Source organism: Etheostoma cragini, chromosome 22 (genome assembly GCF_013103735.1).
Source record: "Etheostoma cragini isolate CJK2018 chromosome 22, CSU_Ecrag_1.0, whole genome shotgun sequence".
NCBI lineage: Eukaryota > Metazoa > Chordata > Actinopteri > Perciformes > Percidae > Etheostoma > Etheostoma cragini.
In genome coordinates, this window is record NC_048428.1 from 6,191,259 (window position 1) to 6,198,555 (window position 7,297).

Consider the following 7,297-nt stretch of genomic DNA (forward strand, 5'->3'; position numbering starts at 1 on the left):
GTGGACAGGGGCTTTTCCGTAGTTTCTGCAGTATATGCAATGTTATGTTGGATTTTCATGTTAAACATTGCCAAATAATGAGGTAGGAGGAGGTAAGAACGTATTTTAGAGAAATCCCCATGAGCTAAAACGTTCAGATTTCCAACTGTTCTTCCATTGTTGCATGTAGCTACATGGTAACGACAGTAAAATGTCACCTAGGCTGGACGTGTTGTTAAATTCTTCCCAGGGTCATATTACGACTGAAACATTACCGTATATGTAGTAATTTGGGTTAAAAAAGCCTTTATCTGCCTATTTTTTACCATAAAATGTGCTGCTATATTCAATTAGTGTCCAGTGCTAACTACAGTAGCTACATGCTAACAACGGTAAAATATGTAATCTTTACCGCCAATTTCTCCCCAATTTTGGGTCCCTTTACTGCTGGAACATGTCCAGTTGTGTAGTATTTGGTTTAGAAGGCTTTATTGGTGATGTATTATGATGCAGAAGCTCCAGCTAGGGCTGTAGTCAAGACCCCCTTTGTCCAGTCCAAGACAAGTCCAAGACCAGGACTAGTCGAGTCCAAGTCAAGACCAAGTCCAGAGAGGTTCGAGTTAGAGTCAAGACCGAGTCCAGGACAGAAAAAAAGGTCTTATGCATGACAGTATCAAGACAATTAATTTGGATTATTTGTTAATAATAATATAAAAGCAAAAACAGTGTCAGAACACCCAGGATTTATGAGCATAGCCATTCCCCTTGATATCATATGTTGATAAATCATAATAGCTACATAGACAATACTGCTACAGTAGTACTAGTATTGAGCATTAGAACTCATACTACTAGAATAGTACTAGTACTGAGCATTTGAGCAACTAAATGACTACATAGCTTCACTCCAGATGTAGTGTAGAAATGAAGTGACCAGTATTACAGAGTGTAGCCCTATGGTACGTTTATGGCTTCCCTAAAAAATATTGTATTCTATTGTTATTTGGACGTGGGTTAATAGGAAATACATGTATTTTCAGAAAACAAAGTTTGGTTAACCAACAAGCAACAGTGTGTAATTTAACATATGTTTGTTAACTAACACACACACACACACACGGCTCGGTAACGTTAGCTAATGTCCGCTAGCATACAAACGGGCTAACTATAGCCAGTTAGCTTTTTTATAACGTAACAAAAACCCACCCATCTCGTAGGCGCAAAGCTTATTACATGTAATACAATGATGGCTCAAACTAACGCCACAGGTCTCATGTTGACAACGCGGACGCAGATATAGGAAACTCCAAAGGCAGCCGTAATATTTACCTAGCGCTAGTAAGCTAGGCCTCCAATATTATCATGAACATAATAAAGACAGCCGGACTCTGTCGAGACCAAAAATTTGAGTTAGGAGATAACACAGGCATACGCTAATTACTGCTAACTAAAATGCTAGTTAACATTAGTAATTAAATTGTTAGCACCTTTTTTTTTTACAAAAACACATGCTACAGAGCCATAACGTGAACTACAAGATAATGGCACACTTTATACTATATAGTATATATTGTCATGTTTCTTTAGAAATAAACAATGGTTAAATGGAGTCTTTAAACACTTCAGATGTGAAGTTATTCACTGTTAAAGTGACGTCAAACTCAATCACTCAATGGGATGCTAACTTATTAGCAACAAAATGCAGCCATGGGGTATATATATATATTTTTTTTTAACATTAAAGCTGTTAACTTAGTATAATCACTAAATACAAATATCCTGAAATGCTAATTAATAGTTGGCATTTAAGCTTTGGGACATTATTTCACAAAACCTTCGGGGAGCTTGATAATTAGGCTGTCATCCTCTCAGTAACTGAACCCAAAACCCCTATACAACTGTTTTAACAGGCATGTCAAGGTAACTGATCTCCGTGAGTACAATTAATGGAGTGGCCCTTTAAATGCTTACAAACTGTGGGCGCTACAAATTTTATTCCATTTACCTCCATTGTTTTGGGGTAAAAGTAGGTATCTCAGGAACAGGCCTCTCAAAACCCCCTAACACTTAAACCAAAACTATTTTCATGGCTGCAAACCGTTAGAGGTAAGTGAGAAAATGTTATTTTATTATTTGTGTGAACTGCTCCTTTAAAACCAACTGTAACAATATCATATCTATTACCTTGTGCTAGTCATGTTAATATAATGCTGGATTTCAGGGTAATCAGGATGTTTCTGCAAACATGTACAAAGTAGAAGCCTGTCAGACTTCCTGCTCTCCTCTCTGCATGATCAAAGATAGCGTGAGCACTTACACGTATAACATCATGCGCTAGAAGAAGAACCTGTTCCAGTTGGAGAAATAACTCATTTGCCAGCGCACTTTAATTCAAAGCCATCCTTTTTCCAAATGTGCTGTCATAGCTGCAGCGCAATGGCAGACTGGGCTGTGTTCTCGCATGCATGGCAATGCTAAGTAAGCGTGTAAGTATTTCAAATGTCAGCCCGACTCATCGTTGTTATTAATGAGCTTCAGTCGGCAGGACTGGATCATTTTCCATGGAAATTCAATGCATTTTAAATAGCAGTGGATCAAAATTCCAGGCCGGGATTTACATAAGGTAATTGCAGGATGCTGAAAGTACCTTGTTGCTGGCAATGGATTTTTTCCCCACCCTCCTTACCTTCAGTAATACAATCAAATCCATTAAGTAGGCAATAAATACAAGGCAAGACTGTATGGTTCGCACCATGACAGATAATGGCCCCTCTCCAGAATATCTATTTATTTACCCATGGACAGTTACAGCTGCTGTTCAATCAGACACACTCCTCTATAGTCTGAGTTAGTGTCCTTTTCTTCACCTGCTAGAGAACATCTGACAACCTCTTCTGTGCTGTTGTTTTCTGCTGTGATTGGTTAGTTGTTTGCAAAGGAGGGCGTGTAGGAGAATTGAGATGAGGCCCCATGTTACACCTCTCTGAGGTCTACCTGAGGCAGCTGCAATAGGGGTCTGGGGAAATTAACTGTAGATAGAGTGAGAACAAAAAGACAATAGTGCCATGTTGCAGGTATCCAGAGGTGGAGAGGGACTTCAATCAACTGATCACTCCTAAAAAGAAAAGGTAAATTTTCTTCTTTGGCTTAGTCAACTGGTGGTTGTAACCTCTTCTCCAGGTTGGATTATTAACATGTCTACTTTTTTCCTGGTCTCGCATTGCCACACCTTCCTCCACAGCGCTGCGGAGAAAGGTCTTCCTAGTCCACAACATTCCGGGAAGGGAGAACAACTTGCTCTGGTTTATTGCCATTTCTTTAAACCAATCCCGATCGCTTTGGGTTAGCCATTCAAGAGAAACCTCAGATTGGAGTTTAAAACGAAGGAAGTTGAAGGTGACAGACATCTGGCCAAAAATGAGGAACACCCGTCCTACCATCCGTCCTACCATCCGTATCTGTTTCTGCCTTAAAGGAAGCTTTTCTTCGCCACTGCAGCACATGCTTGCTCATGGGAAATTGTTGGGTCTTCTGTAAAGTGTCTTGAGATATCTGTTAGGATTTGATACTATAAGTTAATTTAAATTGAATTGAACAATTCCCGAAAGGAAACGTTGATATGGACAAGCGTGTTCCAGGAATTGGAGTACCATGGTCCTTAGGTTGTTGAAGTTGGCCATGATAAGAACTGACAGTCAGACAGGAAGATCTAGGTGCTCTGATTAATATAAAAGGGAGGGGGGGGGTCTGTCTGTTTTCCTCTGTCTTTCTCTGTCTCATTAACACTGTTGGCTCCAGAAGGTGTTAGCTAACAGCGCATGTATTCCCCTGGTGGAGCCATTTCTCCACTGAGGCTGTAATTAGGACATTTCCTTCACATTCTTTTCAACACAGCTGTCTGATTGGAGGAAAAGGTCCCATGTAATTACAGAGCCCCCCCTCTCCCGACATGGATGTAGATAGATATCAGATATCAGCTGTGTTTATCTGGTCAGACAATTCCTAATCGCGAATATTTTTGATCCAAAGTCAAGTAGAAGTTTTCTTTGCTCTCACCGCAGGTAGACCTTTCAGAGGCAGAGCCCGACTACTTTGCCAGCTCTCTCATAAGCTCATTGGATTTGCTCTCATGCCAACGTCTTACTTAATTAGCCTGCACATTTTTTACGGGCATAAATCGCTTTTACATCACTGCCAGCGGAGCGCACCGCAAAGTGGGTCGATCATATATTATGTTGATCCTCCTTGGCGCAGTTAAAGCCATACATTACATTTGAATTTGTCGAAGAGCTGAGAGCCGCTGGCATAATTCTTCTTTGTTGTGCTGTCAGCGCTAATCTCTCCCCAGGGGTCTCCACATCAGCTTTCTCTTTCTCTCTCTCTCGATGCTGCCCCCAGATCGGATGAGTAAAGGGACGCAGGGATTGAGGCGAGCCAGGAGGGCACCCACACATCTCTCCGTCACCCCAGCGCCCCTCCCAACCTGTAAACCTGCCTCCCCCTCACTCCTTCATCGACGAGCTTAACGACTCAAGTTTAACTCAAGATTTCACAAACTTTAAAGCTGCACTAATCTTCACATGACGCTACGTTTTCTAGAAACAATGGATCACCTGACTACGTGCAATGTGGACAGTGTCGTCCAATTCAATACTTTTTGGCCACCAACCAAATTGCCTCTAAAGAATCAAGCATTGAAAAATGCCTCGTCATTCAAGACCCAATTTCAATAATAATTAAGGAGTAAATCTCATCAGTGTCAGTGAGCCAATCAGCACGCAGCATGCTACTAGTAAGATCTGATCATACAACAAATTAAATTTACTTAAGTACAAATGTTGAGGTATTTGTACTTTACTTGTCTTTGTTTTTCATGCCACTTTCTACTTCTACTCAGAGAAATATTCTACTTTTTACTCCACTACATTCATCTGACAGCTTTAGTTACTTCACACGTTCAGATGTTTGCACGCAAAACACATGTAGTTTATTAAATACAATGCTCAGTTATAAATTAAACTACCTAACTTCATACAGCTGATTAAAGACGTAGTTGATTGACAGAACTGATGGATTGTTTACACTTTCTAAAATGGGGTTGTCCGCAAAGAGTACTTTTACTTTTAATACTTTAAGTTAATCTTCTGGATTTACTTAAGTGACACTTTCAATGCAGGACTTTTACTTGTAACTGAGTATTTCTTCACAATATGGTATTAGTACTTTCTGTAGTATTTTTCTTATCTAAATAACTTCTAACTTTGTGGAAACACACAGGAAACTACGTTACACAGAGACTGGGCTCACGTAGTAGGAGCTGAAGATAAAAAGATTTGAGCCGTAATGTGTAATGTTGTAATTTGTTTTTGTTTAATAAAACTATCAAAAAAAGGATGGTTCAGGAACCCGAGGAGGTGCAGGAGTCTGGTTTTCTCTCAGACCACTTGGGTTATTGGACAACAAGCATCAGTAGGACACGAAACATGATTACAAATAAATGCTGAATTTGTAAATAGGCAATAGTCTGCTAACAAGTTTACCTTATCGACTTTATAAGGTGATTATATATCAACGCTGTAATTATGACTTGTTGCGCTGGCCCGGAGTAACCTAAAGCTGCTGCTGATTTACAATTAAAATAAACTGTAAACCGAGAGAAAGCGAGATTTAAAACTTAAAGTGCTCATAGTATGCTCATTTTCAGGTCTATAATTGTGGGGTTGTAACAGAATACCCAGTATTTTTTGACAGTTACCCAGTTTACGTGGGTAACTGTCAAAAAATACAATTTTTTTGTTGTACTTCACATTGCTGCAGCTCCTCTTTTCCCCCTGTGTGTTGAGCTCTCTGTTTTAGCTACAGAGTGAGGCATCTCACTTCTGTTCCATCTTTGTAGGGAGTCACACATTCGCAGTACCTAGGTAAGGACTACTAGCCAGTCAGAAGCGCGTTTTCATGGAACCCAGGTAACTTCTAGGAAAGGCCCGCCCTGTGAAGCTGTTTGGAGCAGTTTGTTAACAGCGTACATGAAATTGTTTTATCTAAAAAAATGAATTCATATGATCTTTTTAGTTTCAACTGATCCTATTCTATGCATTTTTCAACTTGAACTTAAACTTTTCTTTGAGTCTTTTACAAGTGTCTATGTATAGTCAAGTAATAATTATTCTATTTTTGATTTATTTAACAGTCCTTTCGAGTTTTATGTGATTGTTGTGAGCAAAAGTCCTGCACGATATTTATGCAATTTTATGCAATGAAATTGCGGGAACTTACAAAAACTCTGGTTTGATGAAAAAGAGACTTTTTATCTTGTCACGTAATTACGTCACTTCATAACATTCCCATGGCAACAGGGGAAAATGGCTGCTCTTGTGACTTACAATAATTTACAAAGATACATAACAGCTACAAGTGTACGCAGCATACAGGATTTACCCAAGGGGGTAAGCCTCTCCTCTCTAAGCAGAGCTCCCCTGACGTTCATTTTGGCGTCACTTTGACAGCGAATAACTTTACATCTGAAGGGTTTCAAGACTCTATTTGTCCATGGTTTATTTCTAAATAAACACGACAATGTATTAAAGGCTCCATTACCTTGTAGCTCATGTTATAGCTCCGTAGCAGACGTTTTTATAAAAACAGGCTAATGATTTTACCACGTGACTGTCGCATAGTCGACAAAACAAAAATTGTCTTGAGAAGCTCATAGACAGTTTCAAATTACATGCGCTGTTCAGGTTTAACTACTAATGTTAACTAGCATGTTAGTTAGCAATAATTAGCCTGTGTCTTTGTTATCTCCTAACATATACCTACCCTCTCCGTCTCTGCTGATTGGGAATGATTGAGATTTCTCTTGCACAGCTACCAGAAGACTTACAACTTTCAGACACGTTGCCCACGTCACATCTACGTCTTCAAGCTCAGCTGGAGGTTACGCAGTAACGCTCAGCCATCACCGGAAAAGTGCTTCTAATAGACTTCACAGGTCTCCTTCCAGAACAACGGGATCTGTTGGTCCATTGACCCTGTTATACTTTATCGACAGGAGCTGATCGGTCAAACTGCAAACAGCCACCCATTAATAGTCTATGAACAAAGCATCTGGCTGTCTTTGAGATTTTACATGAACAACAGTTAAAGTTAAGGTGAATAAGTTTTGAAATTTTACGCATCATAATCCAAAATGATCATATTGCATAAAACTGACATTGCATGTCTAAATGAAACATTGTCAGTATTTTTAGAGACCCCCCAAAATTTCACTAATCACCTTTTCAGGGGAGCCTATGTCTTATTAAGGGGAGCTGAGCCC

The 7,297-nt window shown here is 39.6% G+C and overlaps 1 long non-coding RNA gene across 1 annotated transcript in view; it reads left to right on the forward strand.

The window, feature by feature from the left end:
* The first annotated feature begins 360 nt into the window (after nt 1-360).
* Nucleotides 361-7,297, forward strand: part of LOC117937749 — a 19,362-nt gene continuing 12,425 nt past the window's right edge. Inside the window, exon 1 of the long non-coding RNA XR_004655233.1 lies at nt 361-478. This is a non-coding gene — a long non-coding RNA (uncharacterized LOC117937749). The remainder of the gene's footprint in view (nt 479-7,297) is intronic.